Genomic DNA, 15,514 nt, shown 5'->3' with positions numbered 1-15,514 from the left:
ATATAAACACAGTCCGAAGGGCAGGGGATGGAGTGATTTACTAGCCGGGTCTCCATTCCACTTTTCCAGGTTCTGAGCCCTTCATCAAAATGTCAAAAAGTCCAATTTCCTGTGGGCCTCAGAAAAGTTTCTCTTAATCAGATCAGCCAGCCTCATGAAGTGTTGAAGACATATCTTCTGGCTTCTCCTGCTAATGGCTATGAAATTCACCTTCCGTGACCACCTCTTTCTCAGGATGGAATGCTCTTATATTAATGTTAATTAATAACTCTCCTCTTCTCTTTTCCCTCTTTGTGACATCCAATCCTAGAGCACAGGTGGCTGGAAGGGCTTCAGAGACAACTAGCAATGTAGTTTTAAAGTTTTTCATTGCTGATCAGCATCTATCATCATATTTACTCATAACCGGTGAAATAGCATCCTAGATCATCATCCCCATCTTTTTTTTCTTCTTTACATCTTATTAATACAGTATTTATTTGTCTTCCTTCTGTCAAACCCTGAGCCAACCACTTTCCCCAGGCTGCCTGGGGAGGTATAGGAAAAGGAACATACAGGGCAGACAAGACACGGGAAAAAGAACTATGGGAGGTGGAGACAGCTCCTTCACATGGCGAAGAGGAGGAGAAAGGCCACCATCAGGCAAAAGAGCCCCATGGCCTCTGAGAGGGCAAAGCCCAGATGGCGAGGAGAAGAGCTGTTGCTTCAGAGAAGGGTTCCTGGCATAACCAACGATGAAGCTTCCAAACACAGTCCCAGTTCCAGCCCCAGAGCCTGACACCCCTACTGTGGCCGCCCCAGCCCCAATGAACTTGGCTGCTGTGTCTACGTCCCTTGAAATGGCACTGGTTTGGAAGCTACAGCTAGAAATAAGGGAGGTCAGGGTACAGACGCGGGGCTGCCAAGCTGCTGAGGCTCTCATCTGTCAGTGTCTCTGGTCGTTTCAGCACCACTGCAGACAGTGACCAGCTCAGCCCAGAGGTGCTCCTGACCAAGGAGGGGGTGGAGACAAATGTGGTGCAGGCACCCTTTTTCAGGGGATGAGGGGAGCTGCTCCCAGGGCAGAGCAGACAGAGAGGGCCAGTGTCCCCATCTTAAAACCGAAATATCTATGACAGAGAGAGACTAAGCCACTTCTCCAAGTCATAGAGCTAGGCCTGCAACACAGGGCTCCTGACCTCTAATCAGTGTTCAGTCTACTTACATCAAACTCCCTCTTCCTTCCACCCTGCAGATTAGATGTAAATTACAACATCCCTGAACTTCACAAACAGGGAAATGCGGCTCAGAGAGGAGCAGGGGCCTGGCCTTGATGGCATTCTGGAGAGCGTCCTGCCTCTCACCCTCCCCACAGAAAGGGAGAAACACAAGTGTTCCCTTTAAGCCACCGTGAGGGTGATTTTAGGACAGCCCTGCCTGAGCTTAAATATGACTCCAAGCCAATATCTAAAGGAAGGGGACAGTGTCCACCTACCTACTCACGGGTAGCTGGCCACAATGTGCTGTCCTGGCCACGGTGGGGGCTGCTCCAGGGCATTCTCTTGAAACACATAATAGCATCCCCCCCACCCCCACCTCCTCCCCAAGGCCCAACTCCTGCTGACAGGCAGGCTCTGCAGCCAGCAGACTGCAGCCCAAAGCGGCTCCCAGCAGGAGCTGGACAAGGCCAGCAAGGTTACAGGTGCTTTTCATCCAGCCTTGCAGGAGAGCCCCAACTTCCTGCTGCTAGAAATTTGTCTGCAAATTTTTGTCTTCATTCAAATCGATGGACGGAGGCCTGTAGACACTGGGGTGATATGATAACTTGATTAAGCCCCAGAACAGATGACACGGTAGCTCAAAGGCCGAGTGCTCTCCTCCTTAACCTCTCCAAGGGAGCCCGCAGACTTTGCTGGTAATTGGCCCATTGTCCCTTCCTTCAGAAATCCCCTAATCACCATGTCCCTGGGCTCCTCTCGGGGGCAGCCTTACATGCTGTCAGACCCATCAGACCCAGTGAGTTGTGAAAAACACCTGTGCAATGTGACATACCAGACTCGGGATTTGAGAGGCCGAAAATGACCCTTCCTGAGAACAATTACTTAGTCAGATACCCTTCCATCCTCCAGCCCAGGTGTAAATTGCCACACATTGACTGAGGAAAGCCCGAGACCGTTTTGTTTAAAGATGGGTTCAAACGTTTGCAATATTTTGTTCTCTTGGGGAAATATCCCCCTGATCTTTCATTCTCCTCCAGTTACTGTCTCCTGCTGGACGACACATTATTGAGAGTGTTTTTGATCAACCATTTCCAGATAATCTGGCATACGCTGATGTGAGTCTACCTCGCGTGAGCCAATGTGTGTATGTCATTGCTTCTGGAACAGATGTGAGGGGTGAGTGTGCCAAAGGAGGGAAGGAGAGCGCTATGGATGAATAGATAGAAAGGTCGGTAAGTTGCCACGGATAGTTTTGACCCACTCTGTTTTAAAATCTGTCAGCCTTTGTTCCGTGATAGACTCGGGGCACTTTAGAGCCGAGGAGAAGTTCAAAACGAATCTCTTCCGTCCATTTTCATTAGGATATTAAAGGGAAAACATTGTCAGCTCAGTGTCTGAGGTGGGTTCTGGTTGTCGAACGTCAAGAAGTGGAGCTGTTCGTGGCACTTTGAAAATAAGCAAAGTGCACCATTAAAAGGTAAAGAAATACTCTTTTACGTTTTCATTCATTATGATTTATGGCCTCGATCTCCCTATAAGAAAGAGGGCTACAGTATGCCAACATCACCGGTTCTGCTTTTGTCATGGGAATGGAATGTCTTTTGAGCTGAAGTAGATAATTCCATGGCCGGAAGAAACACGAAGGGAGGGAGGAGGGGGAAGAATGGAAGAAAAGATCCTCTCATTTCCCAATAATGGCAAAGGCCAGGAATGTGCCACAGTGGCATTCAGAAAAACCCAGCGATGACAATGCGCCCCACAGTGGCGTGCGCGCCCCAGGCCCCCCGTGCCAGGTGGGGGACTGGAACCGCCCAGGCCCTCTGCCAGGGACCCACAGGCCCGAGCAGCTTGCGCCTTACTGCAGTGGCGAGATTTCCTTTTCCTTTTTTTTAAATCTTCGTGCTGTTTTAATGCTGGCCTCCTGTCCCCCATAAGAGCAGTGCGCGCCCCGTGCGTAGTTCCAAGGCCCTTGGGCTCGGGAGCCTCCAGGCCGGGCCGAGGCTGGAAAGGCATCTCTAAAAGGGGGCGTCCCCTCGGCCCACTGTGCAGCCGGCCATTGTCCCCATCGCCCCGCACAGGGCTGTGGAGGGGGCTTTCTTAAAGGCTTCCAGGAAACAAAGGAGGCCCAGGCGCCCGGCTTCTTGACGCGCCTATCTTTATCCCACACACCAGCGCGCCGCCCCTGTCCGCAGCTCCGGGCCACAACCCACGCGGCGCTCGGCTCCTGGCCGCCTAGCCCTTCCCCCTCCTCCCCTTCCCCCTCCCTTCCCCTTCTACCTCCCTCCTCCTTCCCCTCCTCCACCCCTCCCCCTTCCCCTCCTGCTCCGCCTCCCCCTCCCCTTCTCCTCCCAAAAACCCCCGCCCCCCCCCCCCCCCCGCCCCGCACTGAACCCAGGCTTCCCCCTACGCCCACCGCTGCACCGCCCCCCCTCCCCACTAGCGAGAAAACCCGCTCCAGCACCTCCAGATTTTCGCCTGGAGATGCCCCGACTCCCTGGTGCGTCCCTTTCTGGGGGGCGGGGAGGGGAGCTCTAGCGGCCTGCAGGTGAGGGGTCCGTTATAGCGGTTCTCAACCTGTGGGTCGCGACCCCTTTGGAGGTCAAACGACCCTTTCACAGGGGTCGCCTAAGACCACCCTGCATATCAGATATTTACATTACGATTCATAACAGTAGCAACATTACAGTTATGAAGTAGCAATGAAAGTAATTTCATGGTTGGGTCACAACATGAGGAACTGTATTTAAAGGGCCAGAAGGTTGAGAACCACTGGTTTAGAAGATCCTGGCCCTGGGGGCACCCGCTCTGCCTGACCGCTGTCTGACTCTCCTCTGCCGAACCGGACTGGCTTACCATCACCACGAGTGGGGCATCCGAGTGCCAGGACTTTAATGTAAAATAGACAAACGTGTGGCATCAAACATATTCCCTGGGCCTCTTGTTGGACAACATGAAGAAAACCAGTTTTGAGGGTGACAAGGACATATGTGGCGCCCCTCCTTCTATCTAGTAGTTGCTGCTGAAATCATTGTGCGTCATTGGAGCATGGAACCCACTGCGTCCCTGGCAGCAGCTGTGCGGAGCGCCTGGAAGGGCTGAGGCTGTGCGGGCAGACTGGCAGGCCTGGCAGCCCCAGGGCCGCCCTTCCGGGAGGGAAAGCTTGCTGCCGACTTCCACCCCACGCTCCTTCCTCCCCCCTAAGCTCCTCTTCAGTGGGGCCTGCAGAGCCCGTGACAAGCCCTCCGCAAGCGCGTCCACAGAGGCCAATCCTGAGTCCTTGGAGAAGGGCCCAAAGGCATCGTACGCCCCAGCTGCTCTGAGGCATAAGTCATGAAAACAAGCCAAAGGGGCCATTTCGTGGGAAGCCAGGGGATCATGGGAGTAGACAGATCTTTCTGGGTGGCTGGCAGGGCAGTTCCAGGTTGAACCCTTGCCATGCTCCTTTCTCCAGAGCAGCTGGCAGTGCCCACAGGACACGGTGAAAGAACATTCACCATCAGAATAAGAGCTCAGCTTCCCAGGGGAACTTCCCCAAAAGCCAACAAACAGCTCCGCTCTAGGGTTGGTTAGTTCGTTAGTTAGTGCAGCCTCCATCAGGGGCTACACAGAGGACTCGTGATAACGTGGGACAAGAGCTTCCTGGGCCCGCCAGGTGGGAAGCACAAACTCAGGCAGCTGGGACCAGCGATCCATCCTGCCACCATCCCAACAGAAGACTCCTTGTTACCTGTACTGGGAGTGGACAGTGAGGAGAGTGATTTGTTGCCGAGAGGAGCAGACAGCAATTCAAGCTGGGGGTGGGGAAAGCTCACTCTACATCCAGCCCACAGGACTACACCTGGAAGCAATGAGGGAAAATATCGGAAAACGTAGGACAGGGGCCAACTCTAGCCCTGCAAACAATACACTTCTGTTCCTCTGTGCTGTTGGTGCTGGGCACCAGGGATGCCGTCTTCCATGGCATGCCAGCTGTTGTACCAAGGTTCTCAGAGGAAAATAAGAAAGAAGCAATACTAGTAGATTAGCATTTCCGAAACACACCATCTTGTTCTTGCTGGATTGATTTCTGGCAGACCTGCCTAATAACTGGACCTTCTTTGACATGTATATATTTTAACCTTTTAGTATTAATTTTTTATATTTTCCTTTATTTTATTTTATTATTTTTTCATCATCATTTACCCCTATATATCCTCTTCCACATTCTCCCACCCCTCCCACACACTATGTTTTCCTTTTATCTACATTTCCTCCCTATTTTCTACAAGATCATAAATTGTAATTTTTTATTTAAAAAATAGATGAATAAAACCCCATCTGATTGCCTGCAAACTTAGATATTCCAGTGAATGCAACTGAGTGCTAATTGAGACTAACATAGATTTTAACGTTACCCAAAGATGTTGAGGTGTTTGGGCACTTGAGTCCAAGCAGATGCAGGGCCTGCATGAGGAAAGGTCACACTCCCAGCCTTTAGGTCCCAGGTTTATAGTGTCCACATTAGAACGTCCAAACCCGTAGAGAATTTTTACAAGAATTTGAGCCAAACTGACAACATGCCCAGAAACAAGATCTCAGATGCTCCGGAGAATGACAGCTTTGCAGTTTCTTTCATTCATGTGGAGTTAAGGAAGATTACTTGAAAGTGGGAGAAAGCAAATCTGGGAGATCTCTGATGGGATTACAGGACAGTAAATAAGATTCTGTGCTTTCTTGAGGGTGGTTATGCTTCTGAGGGATCTGAAAAAGAGGTGTTTTAAAGATGGGTTAACCTAGATCAGCGGTTCTCAACCTGTGGGTCTTGACCCCTTTGGGGGTTGAACGACCCTTTCACAGGGGTCGCCTAAGACCATCGGAAAACACATATATAATCACATATTGTTTTTGTGATTAATCACTATGCTTTAATTATGTTCAATTTGTAACAATGAAAATACATCCTGCATATCAGATATTTACATTACGATTTATAACAGTAGCAAAATTACAGTTATGAAGTAAAAACGAAAATAATTTTATGGTTGGGGGTCACCACAACATGAGGAACTGTATTAAAGGGTCGCGGCATTAGGAAGGTTGAGAACCACTGACCTAGACGCACAAAAACAATGGACAGGGTTAAGGTGAAGATCAATCTTTTACAGGCGTAGGGCGACTACCCTCCATGACCTGCCCAGTGAGGAATTTGTGATCAGATCACCCTGTGAGGTGACTTTCAGTCAGACTTATTACAGCGCCCCTTTTTGTGGTCCACAACAGTGTCTCCACTTGTGCCCTCTCAGAGAAGATAACTTCCCTCCTTCCGAGTGAACCTTCCTCACACAGCCTCCCATACCTGATGACTGACATCCAGTCTACCAACATGAAGAGATACTGTCCGAGAAGCACACGTAGGTCAATTGCAGTCTTCCTGAGGAAAACTCACTGCACAAGTTTGTTTGTTTGTTTGTTTGTTTGTTTGTTTTGATTAAATTTCATCCGAGGATATTTTTCCATTGATTTTTAGAGTGAGTGCAAGGGAGAGGGAGGGACAGAGAGAGAGAAAAAAACATTGATTGGTTGCCTCCCGCACACAGCCAGACCAAGGCCTGGTTTTGAGCCTACAACCGAGGTATGTGATTTGACCGGAATCAAACCCAGTACTGAAGAGTCGACGCTCTATCCAATGAGCCAAACTGATTAGGGCTGCTGCACAAGGGCAAAGGGGTGATTCGGCTGTTGGAATGCTCTTAAAACACTTCTGGTGAGCTGGCCTCAAGCAAGGTGGGCTGAGGCCCAGTATGGATGAGGCAATCTTGGCCCCCTCTCCCAGGCTGGCTTGGGAAGGAGATGGAAGGCTTCCATAATGAGGTTCTCAGCTCTGCTCAGTCAACCAAAGGCAGTGGAATTCCTTGAGGGCCAGCAGCCTCGCTCTGGCTGGAGCAGTGCGATGGGCTGCTGTCCTGGAAGGGGGCCTGTTTAATCTGGAGCAACACGACCTCAGAAGGAGTGGTATTTGTGTGCACCTGGGGAAATGCTTTGGCGAGGGAGGGAAATGTGTAAATATTTATTGGTGGTGGTTTTAAAAGTCTGGGGAGGAATCTGCTAAATGAAATTTTAACATATTCAATACTCAAATGCATTGCATATAATGAAACAGTTGATTTTAAGTCTAAAGTTTTGCTCTTTTAAAACTCTGAAATTTTCAAAATTAATTTTGTTCAACCTCCTGTCTTAACTCAGTACTTAAATAGTAACTGAACTGTTTTTGAACTCTGATTTTGAACTAGGTAAAAAAAATCTTATTTTATTAGTCTGATTTCTGAAGCCTCTAAGATTTCTCTCAAGTGAGGTAGGGCCCAACTGCCAATTGTGGATGAGTCAGTGCACTGGCATATGAGCCGGTCTCCACACCTGAGGTTTGATACATACATAAAAGCAGTGTTTTAGGTTAGCATCATTTAATATGTAAAAAATAATAATAATAATTATAAATTGGCCTCAGTCTAATTCACACTTTTTGGAAACTATAACACATTTGATGCTTTAGTAAGCACTCTACATCAATAATCTTTGAATAACTGTGGATGGCATTGGGCCTCTGAAACTTTAAGAGTTAAGTAACATATCACCATTACAGTAAAAAAATTTAGCTCTATCCCTAACCGGTTTGGCTCAGTGGATGGAGCATCAGCCTGCAGACTGAAGGGTCCCAGGTTCGATTCCGGCCAAGGGCATGTACCTTGGTTGTGGGCACATCCCCAGTGGGAAGTGTGCAGGAGGCAGCTGATCGATGTTTCTCTCTCATTGATGTTTCTAACTCTCTATCCCTCTCCCTTCCTCTCTGTAAAAAATCAATAAAATATATTTAAAAAAATAAAACCAAAGAATTTTAAAAAAAAAAGAAATTTAGCTCTGGCCAGTGTGGTTCAGTTGAGCATCTTCCTGTGCATTGAGAGGTCAAGGTATGTGCAGCAAATCAATGCTTCTCTTTCTCACTCTCCCTCTTCCTTCCCTTCTCTCTCTAAAATCAATAAAAACATTTTTTAAAAGCATATTATATATATTCTATCCTATATAATAAAGAGATAATATGCTAATGGTTGTGATGTGTCACGCCATAACTACTGATTGGCAAGAGGCTGCATGCACAGCAGGCATATGCGGGTGGGCGGGAACTTGACTCTGGAGGACTTAACCGGAGTCCCAGGTGGGTTTCTGGGTCCTGCCTCCCATGGCAGCAGGGCGGCTGCGGGACTCTTTCTGGGTGGGAGGACAGGGCTGTGTCCACGGGGAGGCGCATTCGAGGAGGGATTCCCAGACTGCGCGATTTCGTGCGCCAGGTCACTAGTATTTATATAATAACCATGAAGTAGTAGCCAGTCTCATTATTATGACTGGCATTCAGAAGCATTATCACAATAACCATTATATTCGTTTAATATTGGTATAGCACTTTATACAATATCTTCTTTGTTATTAATTTATTCAGCAATCATTTATTGATTCCTCCAGTGTTCCAGGTTCTGTGCTGGGGACCAACAATTGAAATGAATCGGCATCATTTCTGTTCTTACACATTCAGTAGGAGTTACAAATATGGAAGCAAATAAAGATTGTTACACGTTGTAAGAGTTAAAATAAAGAAATGAACATGAAGCCAAAAGGAGAAAGGTACTGTAGGGGTTCAGAAGGAGTCACCCCAAGATGTGCCTCTGTGGTATGCAGGTTATTTTGAGCTAAAGTTCAATTGAGACCCTGTGGGGTCAAGAGAAACTTCTGCCTGCCCCCTTAACTACCTAGAAGAATTTAAATGAGGGTCCTTGCCCATAATAAGAGATGATCAGAGATAACTTTTTGACCTATCAATATGGCAGGGCAAACTGCTGATTACTAAGCATCTCCTCTTACCGTCCTGCAATGACCTTCCTCTGAAACCCAAAGGTGCTTTACCTCATCCTTAGCTGAGAATGCCTTATACCTCATTTTAACTTTTTGTCGCTGAACCTCTCATGTATTGGGGTGAGGGGGGTATCTCTGACTCTCACATATGTGGGGTTCCCAAATGTATGTATGTAATTAAATTTTGTCATTTTCTCTTGTTAATCTGTCTCATGTCGATTTTATTATTAGAAAAGTTGAAAAATCCCTAAAGGACAGAGGAGGCTTTCTTCCTCCCTCATAATACAAACGCTGCCCAGGTGAGGGAAGAGAAAGTAGGGAAGGCTTTCCGAAGGAGGTGGCATTGGGAATGGCTCCTGGCTCTCATCTTCATTCTTTGGGACTGTCATCACAGCCTGAGTGGTCTCCCGGCTTTCACACTAATGCAAGGGACAAGTGAATGTTCTGAGAGTGTGTGGGAGAGTGTGCCCACCACCCCAGGCCTGGAGTTCTTCAGCAGGAGTGAGGAGCCACTCTGATTAAAACTGACAGCTGACCCTCTGCAAGATGTCACCATGGATCCTTGACCAACTAGTAACAAAGGAACACACTCATTTCCCAAACATGAACATTATGAAAGAAAAACTCCTAGAGAAAGACACTCATGAACTCTGACTCTCTACACTGAGTTGCTCCAAGTTTTGGTACTTACTCTTCCTTCTGCTAAGACCACATAGACATTGATTCATCCAGGAAACCCTCCTGGTAGCCCCCAACTATCTTAGCACCCTCTACTTCATTCATTCATCCCACTAAAGCTCACTGAGCATTTACCATGTGGCAAACATTAGGAACACATCAGTGAACAAAACAGATAAAACATCCTGGCCTCAATGAGCTTAGTGGTGGGGAAAGGACAATAAGCAAATAAATAAGGGAAATACAGAGTGTGTTTGACAGTGGAGAGTCGGTGGGAGCTGTCCGCCCTGGTAAGGAGGAGGGTCACATAACATTGTTTAGAATCACCAATGTTGAAAAGGAGCAGGTCGACTTTGAGCACATTTTATGACTATTTTTTAAATTTTCTATGAATAATGCACCTCCTTGTTACTCGAACCCAGGGCAGGCTTTCCACGCCCCACCACTGAATTAGTGTATGCCACTGCATTAAAGAGTGATAACTTCAGTGGGGAAAATAGAACAGGGATGGGGTGGGGAATGTGGTTGGGATAGGTTGCAATTTTAAATACAGTAATCAGGAAAGGATTGCCCTGGCAGCTGCGTGCAGAATAGAGTGAAGGCAGTGAGGGAAGTTGTTGGGAAGGGTAGAAGCAGGGAGAACCAGTTAGGAGTCTTGTAACATGCTAGCCAAGAGATAATGGTGCGGTGGACCAAAGTGATAGAATAAAGGTGATGAGAAGTATCAAATTTTGAAGGTGGAGCTCCCAGTTTTTGATGACTTAATCAATATGGAGTGAGCCTGAATCAATCAAGGGGGATATAATAGCTCTGGCTGGTGTGGCACAGTTGGTTGAGCATCATCTCATGCACTGAAAGGTCAACGGTTTGATTCCTGGTCAGGGCACATGCCCAGATTGTGGGTTTGATACTCAATGTTTCTCTCTCTCACACACCCACACATTGATCTTTCCCTCTCCCTTACTCTCTCTAAAATCAATTAAAACATACTAAAGGAAAAAAAGAGGGACATCACAGTTTTTTGGACTTGCCATTAGCTGAGATGGGAAAAACTGTGTGTGTGTGTGTGTGTGTGTGTGTGTGTGTGTGTGTGTGTGTGTAGAGGGGTAGAGATGAGCAGGAGCTCAGTTCTGGAAGAGACATCGGCTAGCTGCCGAACAGACATATCTAACAGTGGGTTCAGAGGAGACATAACCTTGGGAGTCAGCATTAAAAGTTACATTTAAAGCCACAAGCTGGATGAGTGACAGAGGAGAGTTCCAAGGACTGAACCTTGATTTTGTTCTCTGTACTTCCCTTGTCGGGAAGATAAAGAGAAACCAGCAAAAGACACTGAGGAGGAGCCCCAGAAGGAGGAAAGCCACAGGAGAGCGGCATCCTAGAAGCTGTGCGCAGAAAGTGCTCAACAGGAAGTGGGGGAGGGACCAAACGTGTTAAAAGCTGCTGAGTCAGGCAAGATGAGGATCAAGCAATGTCGCTTGGATTTAGCAAAATGAGGACTTTGGAGACCTGGCAAGAATGGTTTCAGGAGTGACAATCTGACTGGAGTGGACTCAAGGAGAATAGGAGGAGAGGCTTTAGAGATAACAAATACAGATCTTAAGAGTGTAGCGGTAAAGGGCTGAGCACTTGGGCCATTTTTGGGAAGAGGAAGAGGTTTCAGGGTATATTTGGACGAGAGAAATGACAGCATGGTCAAATGGGGAAAGTGAAAGATTGATAGTGCAAGAGAGAGAAGGGAGACACGGGAGCAGGCGTCCTTGGTGGCCAGGAGGGCCTGGATGGCCCATGCAGATGGAGGCACTTGTCTTGGCCAAGCATGGCCAGTTCACCCACAGTTAGAGGACAGAGGCAGAGACAAGAGCACAGACCCAGGAATGGGGAGGGATCGGGGTGATGTGGGGACCAAAGCCCATGCCAATTTCTTGTCATTGTTTTTATCTTCTCAGTGAAAACAGAGAAGGAGGCTAGGAAGTGAGACTGTGAACTCCTGAGGGTAGGAACCTTGTCTCTTGTCACCACTGCTCCCCGGTGCCAGACTAAGTGTTCAAAAGGCACTTATTGGAGGATGAATCATTGAATGTTTTATTGGCTCTTCAAAATGGGTAAATTATCACAGGACCTGAAACTAGCTAGCCTTTTCCCAGACGGTCCCCAGCCGATGCTGGTGCCCTTCTGACAAACATGTAGTCACAGCCATCAAGTTTCAGGGTTGCCTGGGCCCCCAGGTGTCCTCAGGCAAGCCTCTTCCTTGCTCTTCCCTCTCCAGCTGCTGAGCAGAGAAGGGGCTAGGGCTCAGGTGTCCTTGTGAAATGACCGGTTTTTTCTAACTTAAGATTAGTGTAGCATATCACACTTATATCCATTCTTTGCTCTTTTTCTCTTTCCTAACCACCCTCGTGTTGTCATATTTGCTGCCAAGCCCACCAAGGAGGACACCATGGGGCCAGTGTCAACACCTATGGGTAGAAGAAAAAGTTTGAAAACCACAATACATGACCCATTGACTTTTATAGGCATCATTAACACTCAGTTGCTTAGTCAAGCCCCAGGGAATGTTTTTCTATTAACAATACTGATATACTATTAATACTGCTAATACTTCAAAGTGTCTGGAATCTTCTGGTCCAGGGCAGAGCCATGGGGCAGTGGTGAGGAGGGTACTGCCTGGAATGGGGGGAGCAGTCATCCTGCAGGTCCTTCCAGACGGAGGGTCTCGGTCCTGGTCCACAGACCATACAGCCCGGAGCCTGGGGGCAGGAGTCCTCTGCCACAGTGCACTCAACCAGAATCACAAACCACACCAGGGTGTCCCAGGACCCTACCACACCATCCCGCCCACACCCTCCCAACACGGAACCCCTTACTCATCCCTGCCAGAGAGGTGGCTCCCCCAGTGTCTGTAAAGTCACCTGTGCATCCTTCCCTCACGTGCCCAGTTCCAGTCCAGAGTGTTGGGGCAGGAAGGGGGCTGGTTTATAAACATTTATAAACATGGGACGTATGGCCTGGCGTTTCGCTTACTGGGAACTCCCTTCTGCTCCTTCATTGGGAGGTCCCTTCTTTGTCCCCAGGGCACCAGCAGAGCAACTGAGGGCACAAGGCCTTTAATTCCTTCCTTATCAGACTTGAGCTTAAAGGTGGAAGAGGAAGAATTCAATGATTTAGTCAACAAATATTTATTCAGACCTACTGTGTGCCGGGCACTGTTCTAGATGCTTAGGGTCTGTGAGGAGTAAAACCAACAAAATCCCAGGCCTGTGGAACTTGCATTCTAATGAGGGGAAGGTCAGGGCTCAGGTGGCTGGCTGCCACCTAGCAAAGCTGGCTGCCCTCCCTTTCTTCACCGCCCTCCTCCCTGCCCGGGTATGAGGGGTTCACACTGGGCAGCGGATTCCTGGCCCCATCTGGTCAAGCTGAGTGGCAGCACTGGGTCCTCGTCCTTCCAGACCTCCTGCTCCCTGACAGGCCGGTGCCTCCACCCCTGGCCTGCTCACTGCATCTGACCCCAGGATGCCAGCTGATCTTCCCAGAAACTCAAAGCCACTGGGCAATCAGTGAGATCAGCACGGGCCACCGTTGGTGGCAGGCTGGTGGCAAACCCCAGCCCGCTCTGGGGGACCCTGTGGGGTCAGCTCTCTGCCACCTGCTTCCTGCCTCAGCAGCCGCAGGGGAAATAATCATCTTCTCAGGAGGAACCTCCTCAGATAAGCAGGCTGCCGGGGGCTGCCCTCCTCAACAGGAAATCCCACTCTCGAAGGAGCGAGCCGTTTCGGGGGAGCAGGAGCGGCTGGAGCACCTGCAGACAGCGCTGGGATGGCGTGGACTAAGCGCTCCTCACCTGCTAGGTAGCCGCCAGCTCCTCACATCCAGGCCGGCTTCCCAAGCCTCACACTTTTAGAGGAAAAAAGCCCACAAAACTCAGGTGTAGGATGTTTGCAAACACCAAACAACTTAAGTTTATCTCCTCCCTGTCACAGGCAATGGAAAGAGGCTCCTGACTTCTGATTCCCTGGAGGAGCCTGTAAGAAACATAAGGCAGTCGTGTGTCCTGGAGGAGAAGCAGGGCAACGAGGCATTCATGGTGCCACACTCCCCTCCCTGCCCGTGCTGGGGAGGGAGGTACAGGGCTCGAGGCTGGGACTCGGCCTCTGTAATGGGCTGTTGCCTCCAACAACTCATCAGCAAGCAAAACAAGACAGATCTTCCAAAATTACTATGAGTATACCCTTCCTTTTTTAAAGTCTCGGAGCGTATAAATTAAGTCTGCATACAACTACGGAGGGAGGGTGTAGGCAAAGCACAAGTCCCTCCATGCTTAATAAAAATTTCCAAAACGTAAAGAAAGTCATCAAAATACAGAGGCAGTTGAGGAGATGATTCTTCCAATGCAAAATTAGTTTCCAGATCAGTGATTTTCAAACAGGGAGGAGAGATCATCACTTTTTTAGGGACTGTTTCTGAGGTTGTGGCACATGGGATGGGGGGGGGGGGCGGTCCTCTGACCAAGAAGAGCTGCCTTGGTGAGTCGTTCTGTCTCAGTGGCTCCCAAGCATGAGTGGCATGGGACTCGCCTGGAGGGCTTGGTAAAACACAAACCACTGGGCTCACCCCTGCAGTCTCTGACTCAGTAGCTCCGAGGTGGGTTCGAGAACGTGCATTTCTAACAAATGTGCAGGGGATGCACCGATGATGCTGGCCAGGACCACACTAAAAATCCTGCAGGTCTTTGGAGCTAGAAAAGGGTTAGAACCACTGGTTTTGAAAAGAAACCGTTGGCTGTTGATTGCAAAGGAACAAGATCAAACGGCCCTATCTCTCCTCTTGATGCTGACAGTGTGATTACATGGGGGAAGGGGGGCGGGATGGGGGGGCTTTGAGACGTGCACATGACCCAGGCTCTGCCTCCATCCATGTTAGCGGCTCCCCGGTCACAGATCGCGGTGGGTCTGGAGGCTTCCCGCGGGCCCTGGGCTGAAATAAGGCTGGGAGTCACGGCTGCTCTTTCAGCTGGAGCTGGGTGTGAGGAGAACATCTCCATGTGGGCCAGGGCACTTGGCCTATCTGTGGCCATGGTTAGGGACCTCTCGGGGATCGGTCCTCAGGCCACAGGGGCACCTGGCGAGAGGAGTGCAAGGGTGGGCACCCAGACCTCAGGCACAGCTGCCCCGGCCTTGGCAGCGGCCTTTCACACGGAGGTGAAGGCCCTGTTCTCAGAATTCTGCAACTTTGTGACAACCAATGTGCAGCTTTTAAGCCAAAGTCATGCCGTTACCCCAAGGAACAGCAATACTCACAATCGTGATAAAGGCAAATGGCCTGTGGTTCCAGGGAAGGAAGCCACAGGATGAGAAAAGAAGAATTTCAGAATTTACTTTTATTTCCTATTGTGTCCTCATCACATATGTGATTACGTAGGCTCCTGATGACATGTGCGTGTTGTGGGGAGAGGCAGTGGGTTCCTCCCCTTCCTCCAGGGCAGGGAACCTGTTTGTCAGCATTTCCAGGGCCTAGCACAGTGCCTGGAACACACAGGCTGCTTTCTAAAGCCAATGCCTCCCAGTGCAGGGCAGGGGGAGGGGGTGCCATCAAAAGGCAGGGCTGTGGGGGCCTGTGAATGGCGTTCAGCTCAGGGGAGCGCAGTTCAGTCTAACAAAGAGCCCTGATTCCGTTGGCTTGCCAGGCTCCATTCCTGAATGTTCACTTGGAATAATTGAGGCTCTCGCCCACAGGCTGGCTAATCCATCCTGAGCACC

At 49.2% G+C, this 15,514-nt stretch overlaps 1 pseudogene; it reads right to left on the bottom strand.

Annotated features, from left to right (window-relative positions):
• Positions 1–455: 455 nt before the first annotated feature.
• Positions 456–6,548, bottom strand: LOC102439490 (annotated as a pseudogene).
• Between the last annotated feature and the right edge of the window lie 8,966 nt (positions 6,549–15,514).

The sequence above is a fragment of the Myotis lucifugus genome, unplaced genomic scaffold (genome assembly GCF_000147115.1).
Source record: "Myotis lucifugus unplaced genomic scaffold, Myoluc2.0 scaffold_14, whole genome shotgun sequence".
Classification (NCBI taxonomy): domain Eukaryota; kingdom Metazoa; phylum Chordata; class Mammalia; order Chiroptera; family Vespertilionidae; genus Myotis; species Myotis lucifugus.
Note: the sequence above shows the minus strand (reverse complement) of the source record. Positions and strands in the feature narration are given on the sequence as shown.